Source organism: Protopterus annectens, chromosome 5.part1 (genome assembly GCF_019279795.1).
Source record: "Protopterus annectens isolate FY-2018-M chromosome 5.part1, PAN1.0, whole genome shotgun sequence".
NCBI lineage: Eukaryota > Metazoa > Chordata > Ceratodontiformes > Protopteridae > Protopterus > Protopterus annectens.
Window position 1 is genome coordinate 26,005,302 of NC_056736.1, and position 10,200 is coordinate 26,015,501.

Here is a 10,200-nt window from a genome sequence, read left to right on the forward strand (position 1 = left end):
ATCTCATTACTAAGGGTTTTGCATCCAGGAAGAAAGATTTCATTGTCTCCCTCTACTCTTCCCTCATTAGGCCAATCATCGAGTACAATGCCCCATTTGGCATGTACCTCACTAGACACCTGCAACAACTGAAGAGACCGCATAAGTACCTCACAAAGAGGATCCTAGGTCTTAAACACTTGTCCTATATGGACAGACTCAAAAAAACTCCAACTATTCTCTGGCTCATATCGACTACTCAGAGGTGATATCTGCTTGACTTACAAAGCCATGTCTGACCCAGCTCTGTTAGAAATGCTACATCTAAAGAAATCCCAATCCCTCCACACTACATGCTCCAGAGACCTCAACCTCATTATCACAATCAACAGAATGTGCTGGAGGGACAGGTTCATAACCCAGTGACTGCCCATCCTATGGAATAGACTTCCCATACATGTCAAATAGAGCACCTCAATGGCCCTCTTCAAGAGAAATCTTGATGAGTGGATGGGAAATCGAAAAGTCACCCCGGGGATCATTCCAGTGGCTCTACTCAACAGAGGCACTGGAAACTAAGGTCGGGTGGCACAATGCCAGGGTAATCCTATGGGCTAGGCTTGTAAAGGATCCAGGGCCATAAGCCTAGTACACACCTATGAACCTATGAAACTATGTGTAAGATTCACTGTCTTGGTTGGCTGAAATGATGACTTTAACCTACAAACCACTGGAGTCCCACTGACCAGTAACATCAGGCTGTGATCCATCTGATGCCCTCCAGACCAGGGTGACAATAGCACAAGTCACACATATTCACCCATGTTTTTCCCACTCTTTGTCTTTCTTTTTCCCATCCATTTTTCAGCCCAGCAAGTATGTCACCACCCTACCCTGTCTTTTTTCTCTGCCTTTTATGTTTTTGATAATACTCTTATTTCCCCCCTTATGCTCACTCTTACTCTTAGTACCTTTTCTCCTTCCTAAGCTTTGCTTATATAAGGGAGACAATATAACCTTTGCTTAAGCTTCTGCAGATACCAAACTGGACATTCAGCACATAAAACTGCATCCATAAACCACAAAGTTCAGTTGACTCAACTACAAGAAATGTTAATCCAGCACTATGAAACATTGCAAGACTACATTGCAACTGCAATCTGTTTATTACAACAAACCTTGCTAAACAGTCTGAGAAGCAACAGAATTAGGTTGACCACTTTGAAATTTGAGTTAGGAGCAACAATCTAGGAATTATTGGCCTGCCTGAAATAGTAGAAGGTTTGAATACAGTTTTACTTGTAAGAAAAGAACTGATGTATTTACACTGTATTTGAAGGCTTTCATGGAGTGAGGGTTTTGTGTGCAGTTGCAGCTTGTAGCAACAGATTCAGGCAATAACTGGAAACTGCAAGATTTTCTTTTGTGGTTAAATTCAAGGATCACCTCATTGTAATCAATACCAGATCATCAGGTAAGAAATGGAGAAAGAGACCACAAGTAACATCTTCTTCTTTATCAGCTGACTCTAAAAAGAGACATAATACAGTGTCCACACAACATTCTGAAAGCCAAGGAGTAAAAAATGGAATACATCAGCAGTTGTTTAGTTTGTTAGTAGCCAATAAGATACATGAGCTTATCTACTGAAGAAATAGTTTTATTTAAAATGAACTATATTAAATCAGTGTTAAGCCTTTTTTGAAAACAGCATATTGAAGAAAGTGAAGATTCATATAATTTTGTAATAAAGTGACCAAAAAATATGTGGAGAATTCATAAAGATACCACAACCTGTACATGCGGCAAGTACACAATAGTGTGCACATTTTGGTAATGTTTTTGAAGTCAGGAACATACCTAATAAGATGCTTCAATATGCTCTAGCACTAAGATGTTCAGCACTGCATAAGTTGGCTTCGTGGCCATGCTGTTTGCTAATGAGGACGTCCGGGTAAGAGGCATATGCTAATTAGGCCTGTGGTCTCTCTCTCTCTCTCTCTCTCTCTCTCTCTCTCTCTCTCTCTCTCTCTCTCTCTCTCTCTCTCTCTCTCCTCTCTGTCTCTCTGCCAGAACTGCTTATAAGAAGGCATCTATACAACAAGTGATTCAGGAAATTGCTCAGATAAGTAAAAAGCTGTCCTCACTGTGTTGCACTAGTGATAACAGCCAAAAGGCAGTGTTCAAATACCAAGATCCAACACAGCATGGAGATCGAGGAGGGGTAGGAGGGACCACTAGTCTACAGGGATTATTCTAATCATGACTGCAATAATGACACATCCTGCAGTACAGGGACTGATGGTGGTGGAGCCACCAGCCCAAAGGGTAACTTTAATCATGAGTGCCATAATGACATCTTCAGCAGTACAGGGATCAGGGTTCAGGGGAACCTCTAGCCACTAAGACATCTCCTAATACGAATGCCATAAGGTCACCTATGGTGCAGTACATGGATTGGGAGTTTGTGGGAAGCACTAGTCACCAGGAATACTACACATGTGCCTTAATGGCATCAACATAACTATGTGGATTGGGGTTGGAGAAAAAACAGCCACCAGGCAAACTACACTCATGCCATAATGGCACTTAAGCTAGTAGAGGAATTAGTGGGGGAAGTACTAGGGAGTACTCTAAACTTTAATTTGTTAATGACACTTTAACTAGTATGTGGATTGGGGCTGGAAGCTACAGATATGACAATGGTAGAGAACTCAGGGACAGGTAGAGGAACTGTGGTGTGTGTGTTTGAATATGTATTTAGATGTGCAGGAGAACAGCAAAGAGCTGCATATCACAGTAGCAACTGCCATTTAGAGACATACAAGTTAGGCAGTAATGAGCCCATTATTCATTGGGTCTAACATGTATCTGAATTGCAAAATACCACATTATAGGAACAGGGCCTTTTTAGACTGCATCACATGATTCATGCTATGCTCTTTAATGAATCCCTGTGCATGTCACAGAATGTCCTGGCTAGCTGATTGATGAAACAACAGTGCTCTCATAAAAGCTCAACAGCTATTTTCTTTTCTTTCTGTCTAGCATTGCCACCTATCCATTTTTTTCTGGACTATCCAAAAACCAAACTAATTATCCAGTAGTCCAGAAAACACTGTAACAGATACTAGTATTCTGTTTCAGAAAAAGAAACAGACTATTGGGTGGGTTGTAAAATCTGCAGATTTAGTATTTTTTTTTACAAAAAGCATAATAAATCTGCAGAAAAAAGGCAAAACAAATGGGAAAAGAAGGCATTCCCCTTCTTATGATGTAACAATGATGTCACAAACTACGCAGAAAGTGGGTGGGGCATAGATGGGATTATGAGAGGTGCAAGGGGTGTGGCCTAAGTTAAATTGTAGCCACAACAAAAGGTGGCAGTCCTATTTCTATCACATTTAACAATGATAGTTAAAGTTTGCAGAAAGGACTGCTGGGATAGATTACACAAGCATACAAAAGCAAAATTCTTCTGAATATTATATTAGCTTTATGTGATGCAGTTGTAATTGGAGTACCATTTATGCAGACGAGTTCCATTATGCAATGTACAGTATGCCAAACACACTATAGAATAAGAAATGTATAGCTTCTTGCAATGTTGTTTCACAGTAGCTGACTGCCTGTATAAAGGCTTTACTGCTACTGTGTCAAAGGATCAGACTTGTCCAAATGTGGTATATAGTTCCTAATGTTTGTAGACCTGTGCTTAGTGCTCAAGTATTTTAAGACTTGAGATGATATTCATAATCATCATGCTTAAGCACCGTAGGTATTTGTATGGGTCACCCAATCGAAAGTCAAATATGATTCAGGGGCAGTAGCTGTGCCAAAGCAATGTTGCTAGAATATGTTTCAGGAAATTGTATACACATGATGGTAGAATGAGAAGCAAATGAGGGCTGTGTGAAAAAATCTGCAACTTTTTCCAGAAAAGGATAGAGTTTTCCACTTTGATGTGAATCATAATTGTTTTTGATGCACAACTGTGCTGTGAGCAGAAGGGTTATGAAAAGCAAATCCACATCTTTTCTATCCACTTTGCAATCCCATGAAGGTGCTCACATTTGCTGCAAGCTTGGCTGTTTCCTACTGTGAGTTGTTTGTTTCAGTTGGTCTGAAACCTAGTGCATGGAGCAGTGCTTGCTAGTCTTGGAGAAGTATGTACAGGCAAAGACTAATTCACCTTAACTTTGCTGAACAGGGATTACTGGACAGGTTTCGAGCAGAGAGGAATATGAGATGGCCTTTGGTTTGTATGGCTCAGAAACTTGAACTGGTGGAATGAGTGACCTTCCCATACCTGTGTGCACTGAGATATGGATAGCCCTCTCTACTTGCTAAAGGGATGTTTCAAAAAGAAATTGGGGGTGCGTTAGGTATCTCACAGGTTTCTTCCTTGATGCTGCTGTAGCAGTTCCTCAATATACTCTTGACATGTAGATGCGCACATCCTTTTCCAAGTGTGATCACAGGACTGAACCAGGAACACACTTGAGTTCTACAAAATGGCACACTTTGCTGAGGTGTTGGCGTGATAGATTGACTACATGAACCTATGCTGCCAAAAGGGACCCATATGAACCATGGAGAAGTAGTACCAGATCAGAAAGGGCTACCATTTTATCAACTGACAGACAGTGTGTAAAGCATTGGGGTGCATCACCAATGTATAGGCCCGGCATCATTACTGCACCTATGCTTATCACACACACTAGCTTAATTCTTCACAGACAACTAGTTGGTAAGTGCAAATTCTAATCTTGTTAACCATAGTTAACTGTATTGTTGCATAGGTTGCATTGCATAATCACTCCCTGTTTTATTATGTGATCCCCTGCCTGTTTTGTTTTCTAGGAGACACCAGCACCCAACTTGAATCTCAGCTAATGACATCAGTTTGAAACTCTCAGGGAGTTGCCAAAATGTGCTTTTACACCACCCTATCCCAGATATACTCATTCAGCAACTGCTTGGCCCCTTTCTATGCCCTACTGTTTCGTCATGCAGGATGATGATTACCTGCTGCATTCTGAGCAAATATGATCATACACTGGTCTGGTGTGCAATCCACAAGCAGTTCTGTTCCATCTGTCATTTGTCCCACCAGTGATGACAGCAACAGTTGTCACCCAACAGCAGTACCACAATGACCCTTTAGTAGGCTTGTGCATGGAACACAGCTGCACAGAAGAAGTGACATCTTACCTATGACTATAGGCCATGACATTTGCTTAATAAAAATGGAACGTTACACATATAACACTTGATACTTGCTACGTTACTTGTGAGTTATGCTGAGTAACACATTGTCAGCATACATAGTGCATCAATCATTTCTCCACACATATTATAGGAACATAGGAACAATACTACAAAAGTGATCACAAGGACCAGAAGATGCCTAGCCATATATGCCTTCAAGTAGACACATACAAAAGTCTGTGCCTCCTTTTTCAACCACTTAATAATACTTACTGGGCAGGGCTCTACATGACAATCCTGTGGTAAGTTTGTGTCTAGATATCCAGTTATCAAGACTAGCTTTACATCTAGTCAAAGTAACACTTTGCTTGACTTGTGGTGGTAACTTATTCCACAATATGTATGGAAACTATCTCTTCAGTGAGTCTTGTTTATTTGTTAGTGCTGATTTAGGTCACCATTATGGGTGTTTGTGGAGCCACTGGTTTTGTAAGGAAAGAAAAAGTCAAATAGGAGAGGCGTGGACAATGAGAGTTGTGTTAATCTACCAAGATAGTTAAACTATTTAACACCTTTTTTGTAAAAGTGTTTTTGGAGCCTTTCTAGTTCAGCCATATGCTTTGACACTTTATGCATACACTGTTGTTTATATGCTAAAAGAAGTACACACCATTTGAAATTCACCTGATTTGAATAGTCTGTTTCTTTTCCATTTAGTAATGCAGTACCTTCAGACAATTGCAAAATAAATAGATGACCAAGAGACAAAAGCAAAATACATCTATCAGTGTCAGATGTTGGCTTGCTGCACATTAATAATTGTGCGTTGGAAAGTAATGGTACACGATGCCTTGTAGGTTATATTGAATGATTCTAACTATAAAGTTAGTATAATTCACTAATATTGAGTTGCAGAAGGTGCATCGTATTTAAAGTATTTTTATGAAAGACTTTTGAGGTGTTTTGGCCAGTGTGCTTCATTTGTGTAAAACTTATGTAGTGTGCCATAAACTTTATCACAGGATAAATAAATGCATTCCCGTATTAATAAATTCTTCTTTTAAGAATCTGATCAATTTAGTAGAGTATTATTTTTGTATTAGTATTAATGTTTCCCTTGAATACTTTCAACTTTTTTTTCTGGTTAGCCATACTTGAATTAAATGTTGTACGGTGTTTTAGAATTATAGCATTTTATTCTTAGTTTAAAGGAAATGTAATGTACAATGATTTGCACTAGCATCACCATATTTAAACTAATATTATTGTAAAATATTGGTAAGGTATTTGAAAATGTACTATGTTTAAAAAGAGCTACAGAGTATGCAATGAATAGAAATAGTAGGAGTATATTGTTGCCAACATTGCAATATCACTAGATACTACTAAACAATTCAGAGAGATAAACCAGCCTTTTTGTAAATGGTTTTCTTGAAATTCATATGCAGATATTACTGAGATATAAAGCCAGATCCAGCACAAGGTGAGCCTAGTGGCCAAGAACTGCCCCAACATGTAATTCAGGTGTATGTGTGTGCATGTATGTATAAAATGCCCCTGTTAGTGATGACAGGTTGGTAACTTATTCAGGCTTAAACCCTGCACCTAAATTACAGGAGATTAGAGTAGAATCTTCTGTACCAACTCTGAAGCTATCGTCAAGTGAGTGCCTTTCAAAGAATGTTGAGCTTCAGTGCATTTTCCAGGATTGTTGAGTTTCAAAGGAAGATAAGTTTTCTGTATTTCATGCTAACTCTGTTTTCAATGTGTAACTGTTTTGTTTAGCAAATGGCCATCATCAGTGTTTGTGCTATAAAAACTATGGGCAGTAGGTGACCTACCTTGACTTAGGTGCTAAATGCTGTGAGTTCTAGTCCCACAGCATGTATATTGAATGTTAACATTGCCGTGCCCTTTAAGGGGGATAGCAGTGCTATACTTCTGAGGGTGTTCTCTTTTGGACAGGATGCCTAGTAACTATGAATCTGTTGTTAGGTTTGACAGCAATTCACTATTGTAATATTACCTGATTACTAATTTTGAATGCAACATGGGCAATTAATTATTCAACGGCAGCATGCACTGAATTTCTACATGAAACACCAAAATGTAAAGTTGTTTGCCAGCAGCAAACCTGTCATCAGTTATAGATTTCTTTAATGTGGAATTATTCAGATGAACTTACTTCTGCAGAGATTGTGTACATTGACTAATATTGGTGAATTGTAATGGCAGAAGTATGAGTGGAATTTTGTGTTTGAAATGTTTTGAAATGCATAGTTTTATAACTATTGGTTCCTATGTTTTGTTTCAATGTTTACTGGAAAAATGTTCAAAACTAGAAATTTAAAAAACACTATCAACAAGTGGTGCTATATTATTAATACAATCAGGATGGTGCATTAAAGACACATGGATGTATGCACAGTCCTAAAAATGTGTTCAAGGGGCCTATGGTTTGAAAACAGCACAGAGATAAAATTAATCCACCACTGGCCAGATGCATATTCTTTGAATGCAGGTGTCAATGCCATGCATTTCAGTTTTAAGGGCAAACAACTTAATGTTAATGCTAGGTCTGTTTCCATTTTGAGTCTGTATTGTTAAGCAAATGGCTTTCAGTGTTTCTGCTATAAAATTTAGAATAAAAGTTTTAAATGCTTCTAATTATTGTAGTAGATAAGAAGAAAATAGTATGCACATTGACAGATTTGAACAGTGTTTATGGTAACTGGAAAGAAATAGCCAGATAATGAGACACTGGCATGGGTGGAGGTGGGTGCTGTTCGAGGGAGGTGCCGCTTGAGGGGGGGAGGTGATTCATTATCCTGCCTAGGGCCTCATTTGATCCTGACCTGGCTCTGGGTACAGAACAATAACAGAGATTGTTAAGTTTTATTTAATTCCTCAAAGACTGCATGACACCTGTGCAACTACAATAATATTACAAAATGGTAACCATCTGATATGTCAGGACCCACCAGACCAAGTCTTAAACTGCAGATACAGAATCGCTAAAAGTTTGGACTTACACATATTAAGTCCGCGATGCCATTTCTCAGAATACCCCCTTTACTCCGAAGTATGAATATCTTAGAGTTAGTATAGTTGTTAAGTTTGTGGGGTGTGGGAGGTAGCCCCAAGGGGGAGGTTCAAAGGGGCTTGCATCCCACCTTAAAATGAAGTATAAAGGAGACCAGTATTTTTTTAGATTAACTCTTCTCCTGTGTTTTCACTTTTTTTCCTGCTTACAAAACTCCAATGGACTTATTTCATCACAAGAGAAACAGTGGTAGTGAACAATGAATGAAAACACTGGCTCTATATAATGGCCAAATCCAGAAAGGCCACAACCAGTGGTACGCTTTAATAATGGCTGCTACCACTGGTAGTGGCACTTTTTGATTCAGAGACTTGTCCACCACAGTGATCCTACATGGCCTGTAGGATCATTGTACTGGGCCATCTCCATTTGCTTGGCTGTATAAATTAGCACTGTAACACATCAAAAGCACTACATACCCTCTTTGTAGTCAATGAGGAGACCACATAAAAGGTATGATCAAGTGAGATCATCAGTGAGGTTGTTGTGGGGTATGTATGTGTGTACATGTGTGTGGCAGCATGTGTCTTTGTCTAAGTGGTCTGAGGTGAGTGTGTGTGTGTGTGTGTGTGTGTGTGTGTGTGTGTGTGTGTGTGTGTGTGTGTGTGTGTGTGTGTAAATAATATTGAATTGGTGAGTATGTCTTTGAGTGTAATCAGTTAAGGGGAGATAATGTACTGTGAAAGTCTGTGTTTGTGGGTGGGTGTGAATGCACGGGTGTGCAAGCATGAAAGTATGAATGTGTTTGAGTGTCAGTGGAGTGGCTGCCATACCTATAAACTCCCCTGCATTAACAAGCAAACCCTGCCACGCATGGGGAAGAACACTAGATACCAAGGAATTTGAAATATTGCTTTACGTCCCATCAAATGTTAATAGAACAAGGTTTTGCAGCATAAAATATGTAGTGGGGAAATGCAAGACACCAAGGACAGTCTTTAGCATTACACTTAGTCACTTAAAATGTTAGCAGAACAGCATGTTTTGCAGCATGAAAGAGATAAGCCATATCAGGAGGACAACACCCTGATATTACCTTAAAACAATCCCTTTTGTCTGAAGTTCTTTCCAACCTGATGGTTTAGTTCTTAATTCCAGCAAATGTTTTATTTTGCATTTAAATTACATTTTGACATTTATTGACTTCGTAAAATAAAACTTTTCAAGCAAAGATTGTAATGGTAATTTTGGAAAGAAATAATACTATAAACTCATTTAAACAACACATGAAATTAAACTGAATAAAAATAAAAGATAGAACAACAATGGTGCTGCTTGAACACCAGAATAGAGTAGTGCATTGCCATCATAATTAGTATTATTAATATTACATATCTTGTGTTAATTTTGTAATATAAATATTGCTGTAGTATGCAATGAATAAAAGGGCTTGCACAATATCCTTACTGCAGTTCCATGACAAAACTGGAATAAGTATTCTTTTTATCTTTGGAACAGTAATAATATTACTGTTTTAACGATAACTTCTTTAAAGACATAACTTTTCAGTATAATATAGCAATATCCAGGTAAGTGATACATGCCCCAGACAAAATGGACATACATACACGCACTCACACACACACACACACACACACACACACACACACACACACACACACACACACACACATGCGCGCACGTGCACACACACACACATCTATATCTATCTATTTATATATCTATATCTATATATGTGTCTATATCTTTATCTATATCTATATATTTTTGTGTGCATGTGTTTGTGTGTGTATGAAAGTCACTTGCTCAGTTGACTATTGATTTTGTTGACACCCAAAAGTGCAGAAATGATTGTTTGAACATTTGTCGAACAGACATTATGTCGAATGTGCCATAAAAGGTAAGAGGGATGTATACAAGGTGAGTGTGTGCTCATGTGAATGTGT